Source organism: Macrobrachium rosenbergii, chromosome 40 (genome assembly GCF_040412425.1).
Source record: "Macrobrachium rosenbergii isolate ZJJX-2024 chromosome 40, ASM4041242v1, whole genome shotgun sequence".
NCBI lineage: Eukaryota > Metazoa > Arthropoda > Malacostraca > Decapoda > Palaemonidae > Macrobrachium > Macrobrachium rosenbergii.
The window spans coordinates 16,884,558-16,894,136 of NC_089780.1; the positions used below are offsets into that span (position 1 = coordinate 16,884,558).

Consider the following 9,579-nt stretch of genomic DNA (forward strand, 5'->3'; position numbering starts at 1 on the left):
GCCAGTTGTGAATCTTGTCTGCTTTTGAGAGGGCTTCAGGTGTTGAGAGTAATAGATCGTGCTTAAATTGCTCTCGGGGCTGATGGTGACCTTCCCCCTTTTGAACTTTACCAGTTAAACAAGTCGAAAATGAATCATTTCATCCCACCAAAATGTTTAACCCGTTTTTCTTAGTCCTGTCAATAGCATAAATCGACCGCTCTATCATTTAGCTTCAAAAATCTTCGTACTGTTCTCGGCGTCTTCAATTCACAATCTTTGCAATACATTGTAAAAAAAATAATAATAAAACATCATAAAAAGAAGGAAAAGGAAAGCATTCAAGGGCCTAGTAACTTTGCCTTATCAGTAAAGCAAAAATTCCGTTAGTCTTCCGTTACTAGGTGGGACCGGGGAGGGCCTTGGTGGGCTTTCCTTTTCCTCCTTTTTCATTTTATTTTGGTGAAAACACTACTTACTCACACATTCGTGACGTATGTGACCTCATGCTGAGCTTCAAGATGTCGAGAAAAACAGAGAAAAGTGGCATTTTGTCTTTCGAGATCTCCTCCTGGCTCAAATCTTGTGCTTCTCGGAGGTCCGAGGGTGAAAAGCCACGTTTTCTATGACTCACTGGCGCTTGGAGCCTTCAGAAAATGTTTTAATAACTTGTATCACTTGATTGTCACTGACTATGCTATCTTCATATTTCAACTGTTTAACAAATCTGTTGGTACTGAAACCTGTCAGGTATGACATTCAACCTCCTACAATAAAAGGTTGTGATAAATTTGCCTAGTTTTTCTAAAACCTGTTTTATTGATCTAAAGTCACAAGTACCTGCATAATACCAGGATTAAGAGTATAAGTATACTTGATCACGTCCAAACTAAGCGTAAATCTTATACTTGAAATTGAGTTTGTCTTTATTTGAATGCGAGGCTTTTAAGTGTATCAAAGATTACCGATATGGCTTAAGTATTCAGAAAATAAAAACCTGCCTGGCAGACCGATAGATGGCTTTGATAAGTGGACAAAGGTCTCAAATGAATTACCGGGATGCAGTTCAGCCATTTGACTGTTTATGCATTCAAGACCACTAGTACTGCTCTCATTCCATCAGGGGTAAGAGTGAACGAGCTCTTGTATGAGGGAAATGAATGACAAGTCTAAATGGATTTGTGGCTAGTTAAAAGCCGTCTATTTCGTGAGCTCTTTGGCCCTTTTTTTGTGTTGAGGACGACGGTATTTGCTGTGCTAGTAGGGGAGGGGGTGGATGAAGGGTTAGGGAGGGGGGGCGGTTAGAAAGAACACTCTTGTCATATGAACGTTTCTGTGAGGAGAATACTCATTGATGTTAAGTGATTATTTTTGTTCTTGTTTCAGATTAATTTGTATACCAAAAGTTGTATGATAAATAAAAGATTGCATTACCTTTATTTGCATTTTATTTCTCATCTCCATAATATTGTATACAATCTTGTTTAATGAGACATGCAGCAAAAACTTTTACATCATGAATAAAGAGTAAAATATATTTTGCATTTTCTGTTGCAATCTATGTTTAATTTACTTACGTTTATTGCTTGAGGCAAATTGGTCAAGAAAACTCAGCAGTTTAGAGCTATGATATTAGAAGCTCAATATCAAACTGAAATGAGTATGAAAAACTACAAATTCGAGGAAGTACATTTTCACGTACAGTTTTGAGACCACATTTCCCCTCCCACACTGAAGAGACATGATGTCTCGAAACTGTGCATAAATATATAATCTTCCTTGAGTTTGTGACTTTTCATATTTGAAGAGCTAAATGCACCCTCTACAAAGAAACATTGCATGATCCTTGCCCCCACTTTCTGTATGGATACAAATACTACAAAGTCTACTAACATAAGTCAAGAGTCATTACTAAGTGAAGTATCTTATAAAATGGCCCAAATGCTTGCAGTGAACAAGATATGATAATAGGTCCAGCATATGACACTCCTGCTATCAGAAATGTTGAGATCAACCTACCAATGTCAAATGCTATACCAGTTACATTTCAATGTCTTTGTTTCTTGCATGTACTTAGGCCATTTCCAATAAGACCCTTATTTATTACAAACTTTCATCATTCTTGGTAAGCGCTGTGTATTTATATACCACAAACAACAAGATGCTTCAAATATTTTCTATGGTAAGGGTGTAATTAGCTCATTACCAGCTTAAACTTCCTTTACCAAATTGCCATAAGAAAAAAATCCTTATAAATTAGATATACTGGTTACAATACACAAAAAAATAATACATAAAAAATAAAAAATGTATAGGTCAATTTTTGGTGACAAATCTAACGTTCTGTACGTTTCCTAATGGTTGTCTAAAAGCTTCTTGTTCTATCTGTAATCACCAAACCAATATAATTAAGTTGTACAGATCCCTATTAACGTCACAGCATTCATACATAATTTTGGTTATTTTAAGGCATTTTGATGTATTTGTGTCTGTACAAAAATAAAATTAAAGCAAAAAACTTAGGCATTGAAATATTAATCATTCTGCTGCTGGTTTTAAACACTGTAAACCTACTGTAAGTAACCCGATTTTGACTTTTGTAGCCTCGAAATATTTACATTTTGCCAAATGAAAAACCTCGCATCAAATTTACAAGTCAAAGTCACCTGATCTCTATTGTGACCAAAATTACATGAATGGCTCACCGGTGACAAAACTTTCCTAACACTCCTCCCCTCAGTAACGCCATTAAAACCTCCCCTTCTTGAAAACTGGTACTATTCTTTAAGAATTACTTTAAAATTTCTTTGAAAAGTTATTACTCATGGACTGACAGTACAGTATACAGAAATCTAGTCTAACATTTCCTACCTAGAAAGGTACCCCAGGTGTTACTGTATTCCATAATTATTGCTACAATGTATCCTAATTTTTTCATTTAACTAATATGCCTTCTTTTGTCTTGAAAAATTATACCTCCTGCTGGAATCTGTCTGAAATGAATCCCCTATCAATATTTTACCTTTTACAAACAATTCCTCCTTCACTAGAATTAACCTTTCCTCGAGACTCCTTAAATTCCTCCTTTCATTAGTCTGTCCTTTACAAAATATCTTTAAGCCTTTCATCAAGTCGTCCACCAAGCCTTTCTCTAAGGATTACTCCTTCCTTTACTTTATTTCTTTAACCAAGACGACTCATTCCTTTGGCATTCCCTTTAAAAACTAAACCTCTTTAGGACTATCACTTAATAATTTTTCTTTCTGTCTCTCATTCAAGAACTATTTTTTCTTTAACCACCCCTGCCTTCATTTGCAAACTATTTTAAACTGTATGGGTTATAATTTGAAAACCTTACAGATAAAACTAATTTGTTTATGTAGCACAGTCATTATATATATATATATATATATATATATATATATATATATATATATATATATATATATATATATATATATATATATATTATATTATACTGTACAACATTTAAAACCAGCAGACAATTAGCATAAAAAATATGTACCGTGTTTTAAGCAGTTTTGTCATTCTGTGGCTAAGACTCATCATTGCAAGTGACTTTCAAGGGAGTCAATGAGAAAAATTAGTTACTTTAAAAAAGTCTTTGGCATGTTCGTGGGACTGGAATACTAAGCAACTCAAGACCTGAAATCCCATTTCAAGAAACTTACAGTGAATTATTACACATTTAATATCCAGTGAAGACCTTTGGAATGATTAACATTTATTATAGGGGACTACCTTGGTCAGAGAGAGAGAGAGAGAGAGAGAGAGAGAGAGAGAGAGAGAGAGAGAGAGAGAGAGAGAGAGAGAGAGAGAGAGAGAGAGACCCTTGAAAATCCTGTAACAAGAACAATTTACTTGAAAATCCTGTAACACGAACAATTTACAAACTATATCCGAGCATTTCATTTAATGGCAGCAATAATTATAGTTTTAAAAATTTCTTTGTACTTTACCCCTCTCTCATCAGAATCCTTCTACTACAAAAAAATCTAAACTACTTGGTCATGTTCTTCTGTCATATTCTTTAATAGTTACAGCAGATGTGCATGGAATTATCTGAATTTTTCTTTTGTAAACACATGGGCAAGATTAACCGACTTCACTATTTACGGGGATTCTCTTACTAAATTTGTTATAACCACTGTTCTTGTATTTGATCAATTTTTCTGTTCAATGAATCGATAATGTATTTCCCCAAAGTATGACTGAACAGGATAGAAAAGTGGTAGCTGAGAGAAGGGACAGCAAACATTTCTCAGTCTTAACTGGTACTATGATAAAAATTTGCTAAAAGCAATTTAACAAAGATTTACCAAGATAAATGAAATAGCATACACAGAGTCAATGGCAATTCAAGTAAGAGAACTTTTCTAACTTGAAAGAAATTGTGCAAAAATCTACTGAAAATTAATGAACAATTTCAAGCTACACCTATACTGTAGGAAACTTATGAACAGATGCTAAGATTCCGATGACAGATTTTAGTGGAATAAAGGTTCAAAGGTAATGGAGAAGTTGCAATACACAAGTTTTACAATTAAGTAACAGACACTGTAAACTGGATTAAATGAATCACTCCACAGCCAGTCACATGCTTTTATAACTTGTTTAAAGTAGAGTTTAATACATCTGACAAAAAAAAAAAAAAAAGCCACTTGGAAATATATTAACAGAGTTCTTGAGGAAACTGAAATTTGGCTCAACTGATGAAAACAAAAGTTATACAAATTTGACTCTTAAAGATCCAAGTAAAATATTTGCCTACTTCTGCATTTGTGAGGTGTGACTGTTCCTTACCATTCAATTTCCTCCCTGTTTGTTATATGTTGTTTACAAGACATTTTAGGGACTAGAAAATACACTAAACTGACTTAGCTTCTAACAATTTAGTATAATCTGTCTACTGATTCTACGCAAACTAAAATGCTTGAAGTTTCAAAGTAAACCTTAACAACTTGCCATCACTTCAAGACTAAATATCACACCTTAAATGTACTTCTAACTACGGTTATTTACTGTAAATTTAGTCAGTGCTTTTTCATCTTCATTTAGCATCATAATACCAAGCAGATATGAAGAGTAGAATGGGACAATAGTTAAGTAAAAAAAAAAAAAAAAAAATAATTTGGGTTAAGAGTGCATTGGCATTAAGGCTTGACTGTTTATACCACAATGAAGCACTAAATAGACATGTCAGTAATGCTTAAAAGGATTAGTTTTACTGTTTTGGATATGTTGTGTTATGTTTAACAATATATATTCCGAGAATGAACTTCATTCTTTACATTATATCAAAAGACTATGTAAAATATTGCAAAATTTATGTAAAATGTCTTTTACTGAACTACTGCATAATAACAATGTTCAAAACAACCACATCAAACTAGTAATATTCCTTAAATGAAAATAAAATATTCCTTGAATGAAAATATAACTGTTCCAATCAAGTACAAATAATTCTCAATGAATAATACTCATGTGAAGTCTAATAACAGATTGGGAGCTATTTCAGCAATACAATTTAAAATGTAATTTTTTCCAGTTTTCTAGAATATAGGATATTTTCAAGAAATTCAATTAGACCTCATTAGGACCTCTCCATGGCACTGAAGTCAGCATGCTATGGCGAATATTTGCCATATATCTTCACGATCAGAGCAAAAGACTATAATTTTCTTTGAAGCTATGCCTCTTTCCAACCCTGCAAAAAAGAAAGTCATTAAGTCAACAGTCACATTATATCCTCATCCGTACATTTTACATGAACTGTTATACTAATGAAATTTTCTTACATTCTAAATTAGACAAGATTAGCATACAGCCTACGTGATATGACAAGTGCTCAAATAAATTACAAACTAGTCCTTTTCTTGCATTTCAGAGCAACTTTGACATTCACTGAACATCTTCAACTAAACTTACATGTTTATTGTACCCTTGTGTGTTGCCCATATGTTATTAATCACCTAACCAACCCTACATGGATCCTGTTACTAAACTATTTCTGATAATTCTCTGGCTAACATGACCACCTTTAATCCTTTGATTTAACTATCTGTCCATTCTTAAAGGTCTAATTTACTACCTTAATTCACTAAATAACCAGTTATTTTTTACCACTAATATCTGTCCATCCCACTCCAGTAACTTATGACTAAAGAACTGCATCCTACCTTGTAACATTTTCTGGCACTTTAATCCACTGACTAAACTACTACGCAATTAATGCAACACTAATCTATTAACCTATCATAATCCACCAGCTTTTATATACTGTCTTAACTTGTTTCCTAACTCATCTGAACCTACTAACTGACCTAATTATTCCTGTTTAATAAATGCCTAACCTTTCACTCAAGCACACTAACTTAGAATGTTTAATCTTGGAAGAAAAACTGAATGAAAAAAAGCATTTTCATTCTTGAAATAAGGAAATTATTTTTCAGAAGGCCATAAAACTTTCAAAGTGACCATACTCTTATTCTTACCTTTAAAATATTCCAGTTACTGCATCAAGCTGGATTAGTGAGATACTTCTTGTTCTCAATAATGGTAGCAGACTTTGAAATTCTGCAAAAGCTCCAAGATCAACATTCACCATAGATTCATGATCAAGCAGCTCCTGAAAGAGATTATCACAATCCAGTTTAAAGATTTAAAAACAGCTGTGTTACTGAATATACTAGAACAATTTTAAACATTGTTCCAGGAAGAAAAAATTAGACATGACCACTTGCTTTAACATCTAGTATGGACTCTACAAAAACATTGGTTCCGTTCATTTGTCATAATGGATAGACTATTGAAAGTCTAGTTCCCTAAATACCAAATTTAACTAAAACTTACTAACTTATAAACAACACCAACCTGCAGTATCTACAGGAGTTTGATTCATGAGCCAAGTATTCCCACTAAGTCAATAATTATCGGTAGAACCAAGCATTAGCTCCACGCCGGGTATTTCCTATAAAATTGACTTTTTATCTGGTGTTTTGGTTGCTTTTCAAGAATTTACCGTTATTTTTTATCGGCTGACTGTAATTAACATCAGAACTGATTATGTTTTTGTATGCTAGGCATCCTGGAATGCCATTGTGCATGTGCAGTGTTATAGGGGAACTTTTGGTAAAATGTAGTTTCCTTTACCAGGGGGGACGGCCCCCCCCCCCTGCTAAGTAACACGGCCTACTAGGCCTAGGTCAGGTTGGGTTAGGGTACATTAGGTTAGTGTCGTTCCTTTTATAATTGATTTCCCTAGCCAATCCCTTCTTGAACATATGGCTCCCTAATGACATTCATGTTCTTGGAACCGTTCCATACAGACAGTGCGGAGCTATTACTTAGAAATACCATAAGGTGCCTTAAACTATAGCAAACCGAGTAATTTTCTCTATAAGTTATGGAAGGCAGCCATTAATAATAATAGGTTAGGGTATGGTGTTAATTTTTCACCAACAATGGCGATGGTAAGGTAAAATCCTTGACTCTAGGATAGGGACATAGCCTATATGTTCAAGTTGACATAGGCTACTTACAGTAGGTGTTAAATTTTTACTTTAAACTGTAATTATATTATATTCCAAAGTTGAATATATCTAGTGGTTTTCCTGTTAAGTGTTTCAAATGTTCCTGACATTCATGACTTTTATAAGCTACAAGTTTTAAAGACACTATACCCCCAATGGGATATATCCCACAATTTTGGGGTACCACAATGGGAAACTGTGGTTTTGTGTGGGGTAAAGCATAATACAAGTGAAGTACAGAAGTGCACACAAACCTAACCAAACTAGAGTACTGGGAACTGTGGGCACTACAAATTAAAAATTATATAGTTTTAAGCTAACCTGACCTACTAGGGGTGCCAGGTCCTTCCCTGGCTTGGGGGCTTTGCCCCTTTGGACCTCCCCAACTTATCCTAACCTAGGGCACTGTAAATTAAAATAGATAATACGGGTGCTACCATATTATACTTAACCTAACGTAGGATGCTGCTGTTTTCTGGGGAGCAAATCTTGAAGACTACAGACATCCAGTAGCCTAAATCTCCTTTGTAAGAGATGATGATACGTATTTATCACAGCAACACTTACCAAATGTTAAAGATAATTTACATTTTTCTTAAACATACAAACCATAAACCTTCACGTACCCATTATATTCCCCACATGCTGAAGGAACAAGTGACGGGTTACTGACAGATGACTGGCCAGTGTCCAGAGTTCGCCTGCCACAAGGGCCAAGCCCCCACCCCAACCCCTACCCAGGGGCCAGTAGGGAATTGCACCAAGATAAACATAGTGTAGGATCCATAGTTAGGAGGTATCAATGTAATTACTTAAGAGAGACTTTAAAACAACTCTATTTACTGGTCTCATAAAGTAAATATTTATGCAAGATCTCAGTTATGGAGCCTGAACAGTTAACTTAACTTGAAATTAGATAATTATAAATACCGTAACTTTAGTCCTCGGTACCTTATTAGGCTTTTTTGTCTAATAAACAAACATCCTGATGGCATTCCTTCGCCTGTGGGCAATAGGCTATGCCCGAGTTCGAAGTAATGACACAAACTATTTTTTTCAACAAAAAATAACTCATAATTCATGACCAACACTAGCAAAATCAAAATCACCAACCTTGGACGACTGTGAAACCTCCCAAAACCAAGAAAATGAGAAAAGACGATAGGTACTCTTGCCTTTTGAGACACCTTGACCGGAAGAACAACAAAACTCCAGGCACCAAAGCGTAGGAATACAAATGACAAGTGACGGGGGGAATGGAAATAGCTCGCTGTTTTAATCAAATTCATCATGAATAATCATTGTCGTGAATATATCCATTCAAATACAGCATACAGTAAAGAGTAATATCGCAAGTATTTTCGCTAAATTATGAAAACAGGGAAACGACGATGGAAAATTTCAAGATTCCAAGGGACTAGTTTCCTGATATTCTTCTTCGCCTGTGAGTTCCCGATACTTATAACTGTGTTTTGACCAATACACATGGGCCAGGAGTCCATATAGGAATTTATATATAAAGATAAATAGTGTGTTTTCGTGTCAATCATATTTATTTAAAATCAGCATTTTCCTTAGACAAAGGATTAATTGGTTGGTATTGCTTCACTGGAATTGCACACAGTAGTAACAGATTTATATGACATTTAATACCTTATCAAAAAGCCCTCTGAAACTACTTAAAGTTAACAATACTTTAACTACGCTGTTCTAGGCGACGATTTAACCTGATTTGACAGACACTATAAAGTATACAATTATAGGAAAGTATACTTTCACTCTATTTGTCCTTAAAACAATGGCAGGATGAAGACGTCGCTTGTACTTGCTTACAAATGTCCCTGCATATATACATACATACATACATACATACATACATACATACATACATACATACACACATATATTCTAGAAGATGGAAAAATGAATGTTGTCGTGGACAGTGAAAAAATGGAAGCAGTATATTCTCTTAAGTTTTGGGGAGTAAATATCTCGGAGAACTGTATGATGAGAGAGGAAGCGAGTCTTAGAAAATGTGACGTAAAGA

At 34.6% G+C, this 9,579-nt stretch overlaps 1 long non-coding RNA gene across 1 annotated transcript; it reads right to left on the reverse strand.

The window, feature by feature from the left end:
- Positions 1-4,067: 4,067 nt before the first annotated feature.
- Positions 4,068-8,772, reverse strand: LOC136826192 (uncharacterized). Its single transcript, XR_010849536.1, has 3 exons — positions 8,646-8,772; positions 6,495-6,628; positions 4,068-5,707 (listed from the first exon to the last, which is right to left on the reverse strand). It is a non-coding gene; the product is annotated as an uncharacterized lncRNA (long non-coding RNA).
- Between the last annotated feature and the right edge of the window lie 807 nt (positions 8,773-9,579).